The sequence below is a fragment of the Palaemon carinicauda genome, chromosome 16, assembly GCF_036898095.1.
Source record: "Palaemon carinicauda isolate YSFRI2023 chromosome 16, ASM3689809v2, whole genome shotgun sequence".
Taxonomy (NCBI): domain Eukaryota; kingdom Metazoa; phylum Arthropoda; class Malacostraca; order Decapoda; family Palaemonidae; genus Palaemon; species Palaemon carinicauda.
The window spans coordinates 101,727,510-101,744,971 of NC_090740.1; the positions used below are offsets into that span (position 1 = coordinate 101,727,510).

The 17,462-nt window shown below is 36.0% G+C and overlaps 1 pseudogene; it reads left to right on the forward strand.

The window, feature by feature from the left end:
• Positions 1-329: 329 nt before the first annotated feature.
• The window catches only part of LOC137655461 (piggyBac transposable element-derived protein 4-like), a 58,755-nt pseudogene continuing 41,622 nt past the window's right edge, over positions 330-17,462 (forward strand).

Consider the following 17,462-nt stretch of genomic DNA (forward strand, 5'->3'; position numbering starts at 1 on the left):
CTGCCTTTCCTTATACTGGGCCGGCGGCCATGTTGGTTGTCTGTCGCCCGGTAGTTGCTCTGCCGCCACTTGTCGTGGGTGTCGCTGATCGACGACCCAATGACAGTAGACAAACTATGACCGGCTACCGGCAACTAAGTAGTCGGCCGCCAGCTGGCCACCCAAAGTCTAGACATTTGCCGCTGGCTGCCGACGGGTCCTACTTGATAGAGGGATCCTTCGGCTGCCGGCCTGCAGAGCCGCTGCTGGCGACCTGCCGTCCATTATTCTGAAGGCAGTAACTGCATCCAATAGCACAGAATAGGCCTGTATATGTCAGCAGGTCCGGCATGTGGCGGCAGGCCCGGCATGTGGCAGCAGGCCCGGCATATGCCGGCGGGCCCGGCATATTCCGGCAGGCCCGGCATATGCCGGCAAGCCCGGCATATGCCGGCAAGCCCGGCAGTACTGGCGGCATGCCGCCGACAGTCAGTGCTGTTGCCCAAAAGATTTTCCCACCTATAAGGTGCTTCATGGGCAGCCTGTTGTAAGACCATCACATATAAGAGAGCGATTCTCTCTACCATTTAATGGTTATCAACCATTATTTTAATTCCCAATATTAAAGCTAGAAGATTTTGTTAAGAAGACACTTTATATCAAAAGATATCATCTTCCCTTAGATTTCGTGAAGAATTTAGTGTTCAATATTGGAGGAGGTCATAGCAATGGGCTGGACAGGAAACACAAATAGGTGTCTTTTCTATTTTCTAGCTTACTCTATCCAGGCTAATATTATTAAAAATATGTATGCTGGAATTATATATATATATATATATATATATATATATATATATATATATATATATATATATATATATATATATATATATATATATATATATATATATATATATATATATATATATATATATATATATTTATATATATATATATATATATATATATATATATTTCAAATAAGCCATATATATTAATACATTAAAGTCTCGATTCTCTTAACGACCTCGGGATCAGAGCCCAAGGCGGAACCGCCCAAAGACTATGATATCGGACTGGCGGGGGATTTAAACCCTCGTCCAGGATATCTGTATGCCAGTGACCGTACCACTCCGCCACGAAGAAAGATAAAAGTCAATGACAATTCTTCTATACATATACCTGTCAAATTCAGGTTTTTCTGTACTTAGAATTGGAATCAACCCATCTTCACCATCGTAGCTAATTGGTAGGTTTGGGACTTGGCATTCGATTAATGATAAATAAACTTGAAAAAACTTTATAATAGTGCAAATTCACGAAAATGGAGACAACTTGGAAAATTACCGCCCAATAATTTTAATGTTCGTAATATACTTACAAAGTTCATATTAAGTTGAATAAAAAAAACAGCTAAACTTCAATCAACCAAGGGAGAAGGCAATAATTAGAAGTGGGTATTCAACAATAACCATATATATATATATATATATATATATATATATATATATATATATATATATATATATATATATATATATATATATATATATATATTTAATATATATATATATATATATATATATATATATATATATATATATATATATATATATATATATATATATATATATATATATATATATTTAATATATATATATATATATATATATATATATATATATATATATATATATATATATATATATATATATATATATATATATATATATATATATATATATATATATATATATATATATATATATATATATATACTTTTATATAAACGTTTATATATATATATATATATATATATATATATATATATATATATATATATATATATATATATATATATATATATATATGTTTGTGTGTTTGTGTGTGTGTGGGTAACTTCAGATGTTATAGCATAAAATCCATTTACAAGTGTATTTTCCATTGTATGGCTTTAATTAATTAATTAATGTTGAATCCAAAACTTTTCTTCAACTCTTTTGTCAGAGTCTGTGGATTTTCACTTTATATATATATATATATATATATATATATATATATATATATATATATATATATATATATATATATATATATATATATATATATATATATATATATATATATATATATATATATAGTTATGGATAAACATCTAGAGTTTGTTCAAGAACATACAATTACGTACTTGGGACAGACATCAAGTATTTCCCCACGATTTGAGACCAAGATAAAAAGTATGATAAGTGTGGGATGGAGAGATTTTGTAAAGAGAAATGTAACTTTAAAAAGAAAAAAAAAGTGCTTAATAAGATAGTTGAATATATGAATGCACGTTAGATTTTAACCTTTATTTTACAGAAGATAGCAATATAGATCAAACTAAAAAATTATCATTTTACCAATTTTTGTCTTTTTATACGAAGGTCCCCTATCATAAGAGAGAAAAAGAGACACTATTGCCATTAATATTTAATACTTTTGGATGTGTGTCATTGTAATCAACTGGATCTAGGGAGCACTTTTGAAATGAGTAAACAGCTCTCCCGCTTACTCGAATTTTTTGAGCTTCAATTCCCTAATGTGATAACAATCAATAATTAACATAATCATTGCTGTTCTCAATGTCAGTCATTCAGCATACTCATTCTAATGAATAAAAGACACGCAAATACGTAGTTCTTAAAGAAAATATCAGGGACAATTGATAACGTGATTGACTGGTATGCAATTAAACAAATAAGATGCGGTAACAGACGTAGTACAAATATATCTCTTTAAATTTTGAATATTAACCAATGCTCCACTAGATATACTTTATATTTATCATTTGAAAAAGTCCTGTTAAACCTGCCCCGATAAGATGATCTGCATATTGTTTCCATTAATTGAACTAGAAATATCCAAATCAACCTTCATTCATACCACTCATGTGAATAGGAAAAGTAAAAAAAAAGAAAATATACAATAAGAAAGCTAGGGTTTGAACCAGTGCCAATAAATAGAATAATATCATGTTCATGTATTACAATGTTTTTTTTATAGTACAAAAATGCAGCTTTGTACTATGCCTTAGAGCAAGCGAAGACCAGAGTTCTCTGTACTTTCTAACCTTTTTTTTTTTTTTATATACTTTTCCTGTTTGCTGTCCTTTGTGTTCTGTTTGATTGCGAACGCAATTGCAACAGTTGGACCATACCGTTTACACAGAGACTCCTTTGTTGCTGTTGTTTGAAACTCTCTCGCAACATGCTCACGGTCTTTTGGTCTGACAAAGTCTTCCTATTTACAGTTTTGTTGTTCAAATGTTTGTGAATTGTTCGCTGACATATAAACTCCACAATGATAATATCATTAATATCTACTTGAGTGGTCGCTTTGACTGGTTTCAAAATGAAACTATGAATGATTGCGTACTCTCAGGTGCTGATTCTCCAAGCGAACATTACTCTAGGGTATATTTGTTATTACACCTGACCAGACTGCAATATTCATGTAGCTTAGTTTCTTATAATGAGGTGGGATGATAAGTGTAATTAAGGGGGAAAAAGCTGTTAATATAAGCCTTTATACATGGTTTCACTTGCCTTGAGTTTCTGTTCATTAATTATATTTGCATGAACCTGATTTAATACGCAATCTTACTTTCGGGCCCAAGCCAAGTAATTTACATAAGTAAATATAATCATCAATTATCCTTATTGCTTCACTGGATTGTGTAATAGAATAATGCATTTTTTAATACATACAGTATATCCCTCTGATGATTTTTCGATGAGTTATCAAAGCATTGCCAGAGAAATATGCTACCTTAAAATTTTTAGAACACTCACACCAAAAAAAAAAATACTATATCTAGGAGTTGTTCATGTTAGTTATAATAAATCGTTTGGCAAACGGTAATTACTAAATTATTTCCAAATAATGATTATGGCAGCTCATAGTGCTCCACAATAAATTTTACTCTGGTATTAGAAAAAGACTAGCGAATAGACTTGTATTTATCAGTCTTTACATAACCTCCATGACAATTCTAAGAGCAAAATCATTAAGTCAACTACGATTCAAGAGAGCCCAGAAACAAATGTAGTCACATTACCATAAGCACAAATGAAACAATCCAAAATGCAGTGTTACTGATTTGAAAGCATTTTTTTCCCGAAGAAAATAATATAGTATAGAAATAAAACGGGAAATGGAAAAACAGAGGAACTGAGTCTATATCAGTGAAACTTGTAATAAGGTAAGTGAGCGGAAAGAGAATTGAAAAAGTGGGTTATGTAGTGATTAAAGACATGCATAAAGGGAAGATGACATGGTTGAGGATCTTAAGTGCCTTTATTATGAATAGAATAGAGGAAATTTACATGATATTAGGATAAGAAATTCGAAAAAACATACCTAAATACTGCTTACCTGGAAGTCCATTGAAGTCCAGGGAACAAAAGCTTTCTGGTACAGCTGGCTTCATTAATTCCGGTACAATGATATCTCCTTAGCTTCCCATGAAGTATACCGGATTTAATGAAGCCAACTGTACTATAAAACAACAACACAGGCCGACGACGCTCTTCAAATACAATATTATTATTATTATTATTATTATTATTATTATTATTATTATTATTATTATTATTATTATTATTATTATTATTATTATTGTTCAAAGCCAAGTAACAGCCCTAACAGTAAAACCAGATTGGTGCATTTAGCGTCGAACAAGAGACCGGGATCCGGGATTGGTGGCATTGCATGCCATCTGCTAAACATATATTCAGTATTTGATTAATACAAAACAAAACCCTGTTCAAAATGTAATATATTTAATTGTAAGAGTTTCTAGGAATATTGAGATGGTGAGGTTATGATGTTGAAACGGGTGTACCGTATATATATATATATATATATATATATATATATATATATAAAGATCCTTGCAGTATAGCAATTCAAACAGTTATTGATGAAGGTATGACTTCAGCTTAAAATTATCCCTATATATCCTTTGTAGTTTATAATGACATTATGGCAGGACAAAGGCGGAAAATGATAACCTTCAAATTTGAAGATTGTTACCTGTTGTGATAGAACACCGCAGACATTACAGCATGCACTAATATTATTGGCTGTGCAGGAAGGAAATTGTTATGGAATAAGAAACCGATTTCAGCAAAGAAATGTTTGTACAATGGGCGAGGTATTTCAATTCTTTACGGGTTTCATTCGTCACAACAGCTTCAAGGTTTTATAAGGGTTTTACTCTTTAAAAGTGAGCACTGTTAATCTACCACTATTTCAAGCATTGTTTACTATCCTCTTAGGTTGTTCAACAGCTGTCCATTTAATGTAATTGTGAATGATAGTTGTTCTTGGTCCATAATTTGTTGATATCTATCGTCGGCGAAATATTACTTAAGTCAATTCAAAACAGCATTAACAATGACACGGCCAGTCTTCCTGGTAGGTAGTGAATCAACAAGAGAGCGCTTGCAGCTATTATTCGTGAATTCATAATAACCAAGTAGTAAGGTTAATAAGTTACTTCAGACAATGAAAATTTTTTCCCTACTGACTATTTATTAACGTTTAATTATTTGTGAAAAGCAAATTATATCACACAGTGCACATTATAATTTTCAGATTTTCATTAGAGAGAGAGAGAGAGAGAGAGAGAGAGAGAGAGAGAGAGAGAGAGAGATTCAAAGTTGAAGTCTTCCTTAATGAATACTGTGTTTTAAGAGATAAATGGGCAAGCTGGAAAAACATTCACTTGTCATTCTCACCCCTTTGTAAACACATAACACTAATCATACAATTATTACCAAGACGCAATGTCAAAGGAGACAGCAAACAAACAAGATTTAAATGTACTAAAATTAGAACTTAGGTTGGTCTTAAACATCATTTTATAAGAGCTGCTAACTGGACTAGATCTAAGACAGACTCGTTAGTCATGTACTACTTACTAATGAGGCGATTAGGTAGAGGTGGCCACACGCTTAAAAGGAGAATAATCGATAGGCATAAGGACAAGGATTAGTGCTACCAGAGCATATGATGATAGTTCTAAAATGTTACTCTAACAAAGGGAAGGGGTATTCTTCTGGAAGAACATATAAAATAGAAAACAAGTGCTTTTGTACAACATAACGACAAGGTTTTTCGTTCACGACGGATCATTTAAGGAAAGTTCTTATCAATATCTTGGATTGCCACAATGTTTCTTTCCTAATGAATAAAAAATCTGTTTTCCTTTATAAGAAGCAAACAAATTAATATACGAAATAGGAATAAAAATAAAGGGATTTGAAAACTAAAAATCATTAATTTGAATGGGGAACACAAGGTTGGGGGGGGGGGTGTTTTGTAGCTGCAATGAAAACAGAAATAGACCAAACCCAGTAATTTGTAACAATAACATCGTAGCTGTTACTTACACCTTTCAAGTTTTCCACATTTTTGGCATAATTTGACCAAAGACCATTTTGAAACTTATACGTTTTTCTCCATCAGCCGCCAAAACATTGTTATGATGCGAGAGATCAACATCTGAATACTGTTTTCACCTTTGTTGTTCCAGTCTTTAATTTGACGTTATTAATTCTACCTGGCAGGAGCCAGTGCCAAGACTTCACATGGCATTATCTTGTGCTACAACCTATATGGACCTTCATGGGCACCATCTCCAAAACCCCCTTTTGTAACTAAATGCCGAATGCTGGAATTTTCATCTTGTGAGAAATGTTATGACTAAAAAATACATGAACTCAATGAAAAGGGCGACATGTCACAAAGTAAACATGAGCTGCATCTACCTTTACTGTCTAGCCACCTAGCAGCTACTCATAAATTAATCATAATTATACCGTATTTTAATGCATATCTTATCTAGGTATTTCGAAGTCTCTCTTTCCATATCAAAAATAAGAAAATTAAGGGATTGTATGAATTCTCAGTTCACAGCAACATCTATATTACCGTCCTGTTAGGTTGTTTGATTATGAAACAACCTAGTTTCAATTTTGTTTTAACAGCCCTCTTTATTTTTGTTAAGGTGGGAGACTTGTTTACTTTGGTGACGTTGTGGGTAACAAGAATTAGTCAGGTTTGGGAAGCCAGAGGGACCGTTTCTCGTAATGCAGTCGAGAAGGAGCGGCGGGTCCAGCTTTGGAGTGTCTCCTAGTTGGTGGTGACTTGTCCTCAACCTGGTCCTCGAGGTCGAGATGGTTTGGAAGCGTTGTTCTTCGGTGGCAGCAAAGTAGCTGCTGTATCGACACTGTCGTGGTAGTTCCCGCAGTGTTCGATGGACGTCCTCGAGGATCAGGGATTGTTTGTGGATGTTGGAAGAGCCAGTGCATGGGCTCGTATTTATTTGTATATTAATGTGAAGTTTCATTTATTAAATTTTCATGTCTGCTGCTTACTGTTTGTTGTTGTTTATTAATTTTGATAATTGTTTATCATGTAAGTTAACTTCAAGTAAACTATATTTGGTGATTTTAAAGTTTAGCTGATTTTGTGGTAGCGATCTTTTGTCTCTGTGCTTCCCAATACCTGTACTCATTGTAATTATTGTATATACTTGTAATTATTGTATATTTTTTATAAAATAAACTAGGTTAAGGTACTTGAGTATTTTCTGTTTTACCCGCCCCTTTGGTTGTTGCAGTCCATCAGTTCATTCCAGGCCCAATTCTTTTAGTATTTTTAAAGAACCTGTTGAACCATTAAGGCGGTTCATAACATTGGCGACCTTGCCAGGATTGGGTCTGTTTTGGCTGGTGGTTCTGTGACATCTTTGGGGGTGGGTTAGAGAGTGATCTGGAAAAAAAAAAAGTTTCTGAATTTTTTTTTTCTTTTTTTTCTTTTCTTTTTTTTTTTTTTTTAGTGTGGAGGTGTTAGGTTGTTTGACTGTGAAACAACCTAGTTTCAATTTTGTTTTAACTGCCCTCTTTATTTTTGTTAAGGTGGGAGACTTGTTTACTTTGGTGACGTTGTGGGTAACAAGAATTAGTCAGGTTTGGGAAGCCAGAGGGACCGTTTCTCGTAATGCAGTCGAGAAGGAGCGGCGGGTCCAGCTTTGGAGTGTCTCCTAGTTGGTGGTGACTTGTCCTCAACCTGGTCCTCGAGGTCGAGATGGTTTGGAAGCGTTGTTCTTCGGTGGCAGCAAAGTGGCTGCTGTATCGACACTGTCGTGGTAGTTCCCGCAGTGTTCGATGGACGTCCTCGAGGATCAGGGATTGTTTGTGGATGTTGGAAGAGCCAGTGCATGGGCTCTTATTTATTATTTGTATATTAATGAGAAGTTTCATTTATTAAATTTTCATGTCTGCTGCTTACTGTTTGTTGTTGTTTATTAATTTTGATAATTGTTTATCATGTAAGTTAACTTCAAGTAAACTATATTTGGTGATTTTAAAGTTTAGCTGATTTTGTGGTAGCGATCTTTTGTCTCTGTGCTTCCCAATACCTGTACTCATTGTAATTATTGTATATACTTGTAATTATTGTATATTTTTTGTAAAATAAACTAGGTTAAGGTACTTGAGTATTTTCTGTTTTACCCGCCCCTTTGGTTGTTGCAGTCCATCAGTTCATTCCAGTCCCAATTCTTTTAGTATTTTTAAAGAACCTGTTGAACCATTAAGGCGGTTCATAACACGTCCATTTTACTTCAGTTGGTAGTAGTTAATAAATCAAGTAGATATATAACAAAAGAAAAGGTACTTGCATACATTTTATGAATAAAAGAAATGAATAAAACCCTCGAGTCTATAATATGCATTACATATCAAAACTCACTAGCTATATATACGATAACATATCAAAAAATATTTATTAAAAAAGGGAGATAAAGATGCATTGCTCACCCGCCAACCATGGAAGGTGTGTGTAAGAATTCTCTGAAACTTGTTATCGTTGTTTAACTTCAGCATGCAACTTTCTATCAAAATTTGAAATGTACAACATACAGTAGGCCTCCAAAATGCGTAGATTATTTAAAATTGGAAGAAACTAGAATATATTTTCCATACACTCAATTACGTCATTTCCAGATTATGACTTTTTTGGTGATATTGAATTATAGATATTTCTTTCGAAATTTGAGGTTTTAAGTAAATGGGGTACTTTTGGTCCAATATAATTAATCATTATATTCAGATTGTTATGATTACTGTATATATTATTTAAAGTGTTTAAATGGGTCGTCTAACAATACAAATCATAATATGCGAGGCTGCTTCAGGAATATACCAACTGTGCTACATAATTTTCCCTTTTACGAGACATCGTAAGTGACTTGCGATGATCCAATAACTTTCACTGAATGCCACTAGCTTCTGTCCACACTAAGCCCAGTTTCCCTTTATTTTTTTTAAAAGTTATCAATAAGATAAGCAAATTCGCTTGCCAGTTTCAACACGAATTGGGCAGATAAATGATTACAATAGAAACTACCACACTACTGACAACCTCCTGTAGAAAACATCCAGAAAACAATTATAAAATACAGAAGGGAATAATCTAGTCCTCTGTAGAGAAAATTTTTTCCCGAATTATAATAGAATAATAGATTTGTTACGGAGTCGATTTTTTATGTAGCCTGAAGTCAGCAGTCGACGATCATACTGTCTAAAGGCGGGATTCCACTGAGTCAACACAGACAAAATTCGGCGTGCGATTTGATTGGCTTTCAACAATTAGCTTGAATGATGCTTTAAACCAGGACATATGTTGCCTTCCACAAGGCAGCATCATTGTTGCCTGTACTTTTTAAAACTTTGCTCCTTAAAAAAGAATTGTCTAACGGCAATTTTAGTTTGAAAGTAATTTTTAGAATGTTCCGTCTGCCGCCCAAGTCTTGTACACATTTAAATGTCTCAGTGCTTCATCACTTGCAAATATTAATATTCTGCTTGAATCTTCGATTTCACTATAATACTTTAAAAAAAATTTCAAAAGTGTCTAAGCAAGAGTATTTACTTGGAATGGAGATCCTAACATTTGTTTGTGTGGTTGCAGGATAATTAAAATCTGCTTGCCTCCAACGTCTGATATTCTTACCTAGTTGTTCCATCCGAGGAATTTTTGATGAAGCACATTCGTTTAACTTTTCAACTTCACCAGTGTTACAACCTACCAGGTTGTAATGCAGGTTCTTTTAAGATATTTAAATTCTCATGGATTGCAGTCGGTAAAAGTACGTCAGTGATAAGGAAAGACGGAAACAGACCCAAGAAAACTTAACAATATTTATTATAAAGTAGAACAGTAACTTAAATCAACCTTGTGAGATTAAATACACTTGATTATACACATATTCAAGAAAACAAATAATGGTTCTCGGGAACTCACAAGAAAATAACCTAAAGCTACTACACTAAGCCCTAAACATGAGAAAATTACAAGAGAGAAAACACTTAAAAATAACAGGGTGGATTCAAATACGGCTAGCCAAAATAATCAATAACCTAATAATGATAAGGTAGAAGGAAGTAAGAGAGGAAAACAATGAAAACCTTAATACTCCTACCTACAATACAAATCTAAATGTGGAACTCTGATTACTAAACATTAACACGCAACATATACCTATGAAACTCCAATATACACATCTATAAATAAACAAAATTTGGTAAAATATACAACTTCACCTCAAGTGAAGTACCAGAAGATACGTTGAACTCTGAGCCGTGCTTAATCCATTAAACTGCTAACGGAAGGGTAAAACTGTATGCCAGGCACTGAAGAGCAATACATTTCTCTATACAAGTGGAACGATAATTCTTCTTACCTGGCATCAGCCTCCCTACGTAACTTCTCACGAGCCAGTTTGCTCTCACTCCCGTATGTAACAGCTGGACTAGAAGGACACGGCAAGCAAATGCAAAACTCCAGTGTCGGGAAGCAGCGTCGACACAATTCCCGTAAACATCCTCCGACGGGAACAAGTGGCAGAAACTACAGTCGCAGATGACTAAGCACCTGCTAAACACTTCAACGGAAGTAGGAAGGTAATAGCCAAAGTCGTCCTCCAAGTCACAAGGAATGCTGAGACGAGAAATATTGTTGGTGAGAGCTTGTCAAGACCCGAACTGCATTCACCGGTCGACCATGTCCACTCATCATCTTCCCAGCGTTCATCAACACTCACAGTAAAAAGAATAACAATCGTTAAAACGATAGTCCACTAATACACAAAGGAGGAGGAGGAGGCGCAAAAAACACTATCCAACAATCGGAGAGCCACTTAACTAACATTAACACCATAGTAAACAAACAACAAAAATACTTTAACTTAAAAAGAAAAACAAGGCTGATTTAAATAAAAAAAAAAAAATAATTTTACGTTAACCTAATACCTTCCTCCCCCAAAACAAAACAAAATATTCACATAGAATACATTTTTTTTTCAAAATTAAATACTGTAAAAATGCTGAAATGAAAAGGAATTAACAATGTTACGGAAATACAAAACCTGAAAAGAAGTTATAAATATAACAATACACATGCCAAAAAGAAAAAAAAAACACATAGCTTCACGAAGAAGACTTACCAAATCAGAAAATGGGAATCTAAAATTAAAGGCTAAACTATAACTCCAACGAGTACAAAATAATAGAAAAAAAAATTGATGGACCTTACTAAGGTTGAACATACAAACACAACGCACTTAACCAAACCTACATCTAAACTAAACTCTGAGATAAGGACTCACTCATACTCACACCCATACTGGCCATTAGATTTTACTATGGAAAAATAGTTTTATACAAACCCAATGAAGACACGAGAAGGGCGAGGGAGGGACCAAAGCCAAGATTACATACGAGAAAGGGCATCAGGAATACGGTTCTCAGATCCCTTAATATGTTTTATAACCAGAGTGAATTCCTGCAACTGCAAAGCCCATCTCAAAATTCTCTGATTGGACCCTTTCATCCTTTCTATGAATACTAGAGGATTGTGATCAGTCCAAATCTCTATCGGGAAGGAGAAATTGGTCACATAGGGTTTAAAATGTAACAAAGTACGAACCAAGGCTAGGGCCTCCTTCTCGATAGTTGAATACCGTCTCTCTGCTGCCAATAGTTTACGGCTAAAGTAAGAAACAGGAAGTACCTCTCCAGCCCCATTTCTCTGAAAGAGGACACCTCCAATGCCCACATCACTAGCATCCACCGCGATAATGAAAGGTTTCTGAAAATCAGGGGATATTAATATTGGGTTTGATATCAGCAACAGCTTGAGTTTAATAAAAGACTCCTCACATTGAGGAGACCAGGCAAATTTCTGTCCTTTCTCCAATAACTTAGTAAGCGGCCGAGCAATGTCCGAGAAGTTTCGCACAAACCTTCTATAATAACCCGTCATTTCAAGGACTCTCCGAACTTCCCTTACATTACTCGGCCTCTTCAAATTTAAAATGACATCGAGATTGGCGTTTTTAGGGGCTACCTGACCCAAACCAACCTCATGACCCAAATAGCACACTTTGGCTTTACCAAATTTACTCTTACCCAATTTCACAACAAGACCGGCATCCCTCAAAGCTTCAAACACTTTTCTCAATCTTACTATATGAGTTTGCCAATCATTGCTGTGAACAACTAAATCATCAATATAAATCTCAGTGTCTTTCAACCCACAAATGACACTGTTCATAAGCCTCTGAAAGGTGCATGCAGCATTTTTAATCCCAAAGGGCATCACTTTACATTCTTAAAACCCAAAGGGAGTTACAAATGCGGAAATTTCCCGGGCTCGATCAGACAGGGGCACTTGCCAATATCCTTTCAGCAAATCCAACTTGGTTATGAATTTTGCAGACCCTATCTGATCGAGACAGTCGTCAATGCAAGGCAAAGGAAAAGAGTCATTTTTGGTACTGGCATTAACTTTACGGTAATCAACACACATTCTGTACTTTCCATCAGACTTTTTAACTAAAACTATCGGAGAGCTCCAAGGACTTATCGAAGGTTGGATGAGGTCATATTTCAGCATATACTTTATTTCCTCCTCGACTATGTCCCTTTTCACTGGATTTAGTCGATAAGGACTCTGCTTTACAGGGGAAGCACTGCCCACATCCACATCATGCTAAAGCAACCTCGTCCTACCTGGTGAACTACGAAATATTTCTGGAAAAGAACAGATTAAATTAATAATGTCCCTTTTCTGGGTAACTTCCAGATGGTCCAGCTCTCTTTTCAAAACCTCTAGATTTTGAATGTTATTAAAGAGAGCATCAGAAGATACCTGACCAACTAAGTCCTCAAAATTATCCTCTGGAGAGAATACTTCTACAGACACAGGTTCATACACAATAGCTAAAGGATCTCTACCACATGAAATATAAGATTTCAGTCTATTAATATGAAAGACCCGGCACTTTCGTTTGATCCCGGGGGCTTCAATTTCATAATTCACTTCAGACAATTTTCTCAACACCTTCCAGGGCCCCTTATACCTTGGCTCAAGGAAATTGTCTGAGTCTGTACTCAACACCAATACCAATTCCCCAGGCTCAAACGATCGCACCTTGGTTTTCCTATCAAAATTTGATTTCATGATTACTTGGGAGGAAGCCAAATTTTCTCTTACAAATTTCCACGCAATGGCTAACTTTTTCCGTAAATTCTCTACAAACTTCATCACATTAAGTTCCTCTTTCTGCCCAGATGATAACAATTCATGGAAAATTTCCAACGGACCACGTACTTTGTGCCCATAGATCAGCTCAAAGGGAGCTACACCTGTAGATGCATTTGGATGGTTCCTTATGGCAAAGAGAGCAAAGGGAAGTCCTTTTTCCCAATCCTCTCCTTGTTCTTAGCAGTATTTTTTCAAAACTGATTTAAGTGTCTGGTGGAATCTTTCCACCACCCCCTGACTCTCTGGGTGGTAAAGTACGCTGGTAGTGCACTGAATGGCCAGTTCAGCACACTTACCCCTAAATACCTTACTCGTAAAATTCGTCCCACAGTCAGTCTGAATTTTACGAGGAAGTCCGTATCGGGAGAAAAATTCAATGAGCTTCTCAAATACTGCATTGGAAGTGATCTTTTTCATTGGGAATGCTTCAGGAAATCTAGAAGCTCAGTCCATGATGGTCAGGAGATGAGTAAACCCAGTCTTTGTTCTAGGCAAAGGCCCCACCACATCTATAACCAATTCCACAAAAGGTTCCCCAATTGCAGGAATAGGATTTAGAGGTGCTTTAGGGATCACTTGATTGGGCTTTCCCATCACCTGACAAACCTCACAATTACTAACAAATCGTTTCAATGATGATCTCAATCCTGGCCACCAAAAACATTTCGCTAATCTTTTGAAAGTCTTGAATACTCCAAAGTGACCAGAAAAAGAATCATCATGTGACAACTTCAAAACAGACTCCCTAAATTGTGTGGGAACCACAATTTGTTCCACTCGAGAAGTTTTGTTCAGATCATGTGTAGATGGACGACTAATTCGATATAACAAACCTTCCGTTACACAAAACCTCGGTTTAGTTAAATCGGCTGTGTCACCCAACTCAAAATCAAACTCTTGTTTCTGAGCCTCAATAAACGTTAAATGGTCCCAATCAAGTTGCAAGATATTACTAGTACTGCTAGGACTACCTACTGGCCCGGGCCTTTCTAACTCTACTTCTAAACTACTTGAATCTAAGTCATCATCATTTATCAAATCAGCTGCCTTAGCGGAGGCCTGAGTCACCACCGTCACAGGACAAGCATTCACAGTCAAAATTGGGAATAATTCCAGACCCCTATGGTCTACCATGTCATTTCCTAGAATACCATCTATATTTGGAATAGGGAGATTCTCCACCACAGCCAACTCCGTTACCTCATCATACCCAGGGAAGGATAATTCAACTTCCACCAATGGAGCTGAAACCACAGTATTCGGGAAACCTCCCAGAATCACATAATTCCCTGAATATTCAACTAAACCATTTAAAGATTCCCTTAATACTAAAGACCGAGCTGACCCTGTGTCTCGTAAAAATTTTACCTTTAGAACTCCTGAATTCGTAACCAGTCTACCAGGCCATATATATTTATCATAGAGTCATGAAGGTCTATTACTTGTTGGTTTTACATTGCTGTCATCACTACTATTTGCATTGCTACCTTCCGTTACCAGTGGATTCTCAACCTTGGGCGTAATAGGAACAGTCTTATTGGTAATTACAGATATAGGGTTGTCAATATTTTTATTATTTCTCTCCAGGTACCTCCTCCTGGCATTACACTGAGCTTGATAATATTCAGGCTTATTGCACCAAAAACAGGTCCCATTACCTTTGCTCATATTACCAGACACTACCCTGTTTTTGGAGAAGAATCTAGAGGGCTCTCCATTAGAAATATTTCCCCGAGTCTTCTCATTCTTATAATAGATTGGAACACCTGAATGCTTTACCCTGTTGTTAGCTACATTATTAGATTTATTATTACCATCATTTGGCTTGGCAGACTGGAAATCTAGACCCTGAGACCCAAAATTGCCGGACCCTGCTCGATGGGTTAAAATAAATTCATCGGCAATCTGAGCCGCTTTACTTAGATTAGCTGCTTTCATCTCTTCCAAGTATATCCTCAGTTCTTTACTACAATATTTCTTAAATTCTTCCAATAACATTAATTCCCTCAAGGAGGAGAAAGAGACTACCTGACGACTCTTCAGCCAATTATCAAATTGCTCCTCCTTGAGCCTAGCAAACTCAACATATGAAATGGAAGCATGCTTGCTAAAATTTCTAAATTTTAGACGATAGGCCTCAGGGACAAGATCATAAGCCTTGAGGACCAACGCCTTTACTTACCATAATCACGGGCTACGCCCTCCTCCAAAGAATTATAAACCCTGATTGCCTTGCCCACCAGCCTACACTGAATAAAGATTGTCCACATCTCGGCGTGCCAAGACAACCTCGTAGCTACCCGTTCAAATGCTTTAAAAAATTCCGGCACATCTTTTTTGTCAAAGCTGCCCCTATATTAAATTTATCGACATATGGACCACAAGGAGTACTTAATTTATTAGGAACATTTTGCAATTTAGCCAACTCCAAATTTACTTTAGCCATCTCTAGTTCATGTCTCCGCACCTTCTCGTTCTCCTCAAACTCAAGTTTCACTAACTCTATCCTCTTGCAAATTAATCTATATACATAGTCCTCTTGGGACAACACAGGCTGCACTGGGACTACATTCTCCGGGACAGATTTTTCTACAACAAATGGGTATGTAGACACGTTAGCTTTATCTTGCAATTTAGCATTTCCTTCAAAAATATTTCCAGTACGAGGGGGGTCCTCAAACAAAGAAAGGCCTGGATTCACACTCACATCATCAATCATACTATCCTCGCGCTCTGAACCACTATCATCAACACTGTCAAAATCCCTAGCTAAATTCTCTCCTTCAGCCATACCCTGAGCTACTTATTCTCTACAGCTAACAACAACTGGGCCCTAGTGTTCACAGCCCTAAGTGGGACACCTAACCAGCGAGCACAACTCACCAAACACTCTTTACTCAATACCGGAAGATGCCTAAGGCAATCTGCCGACCCCAAAAACTCCGCTGGATCGAAACTATATTCTTTCATGATTCCAAAATGAGGGGAGGGGGGGAGTAAGGCAAAACACTAAACAATAACAAATATTGGTAAATCCACTGAGCACCGATCTGCCAACCAAACCACCAAGTACACCCGAGTGCAAACCTACCAGGTTGTAATGCAGGTTCTTTTAAGATATTTAAATTCTCATGGATTGCAGTCGGTAAAAGTACGTCAGTGATAAGGAAAGACGGAAACAGAGACCCAAGAAAACTTAACAATATTTATTATAAAGTAGAACAATAACTTAAATCAACCTTGTGAGAATAAATACACTTGATTATACACATATTCAAGAAAACAAATAATGGTTCTCGGGAACTCACAAGAAAATAACCTAAAGCTACTACACTAAGCCCTAAACATGAGAAAATTACAAGAGAGAAAAAACTTAAAAATAACAGGGTGGATCCAAATATGGCTAGCCAAAATAATCAATAACCTAATAATAATAAGGTAGAAGGAAGTAAGAGAGGAAAACAATGAAAACCTTAATACTCCTACCTACAATACAAATCTAAATGTGGAACTCTGATTACTAAACATTAACACGCAACATATACCCATGAAACTCCAATATACACATCTATAAATAAACAAAATTTGGTAAAATAAACAACTTCACCTCAAGTGAAGTACCAGAAGATACGTTGAACTCTGAGCCGTGCTTAATCCATTAAACTGCTAACGGAAGGGTAAAACTGTACGCCAGGCACTGAAGAGCAATACATTTCTCTATACAAGTGGAACGATAATTCGTCTTACCTGGCGTCAGCCTCCCTACGTAACTCCTCACGAGCCAGTTTGCTCTCACTCCCGTATGTAACAGCTGGACTAGAAGG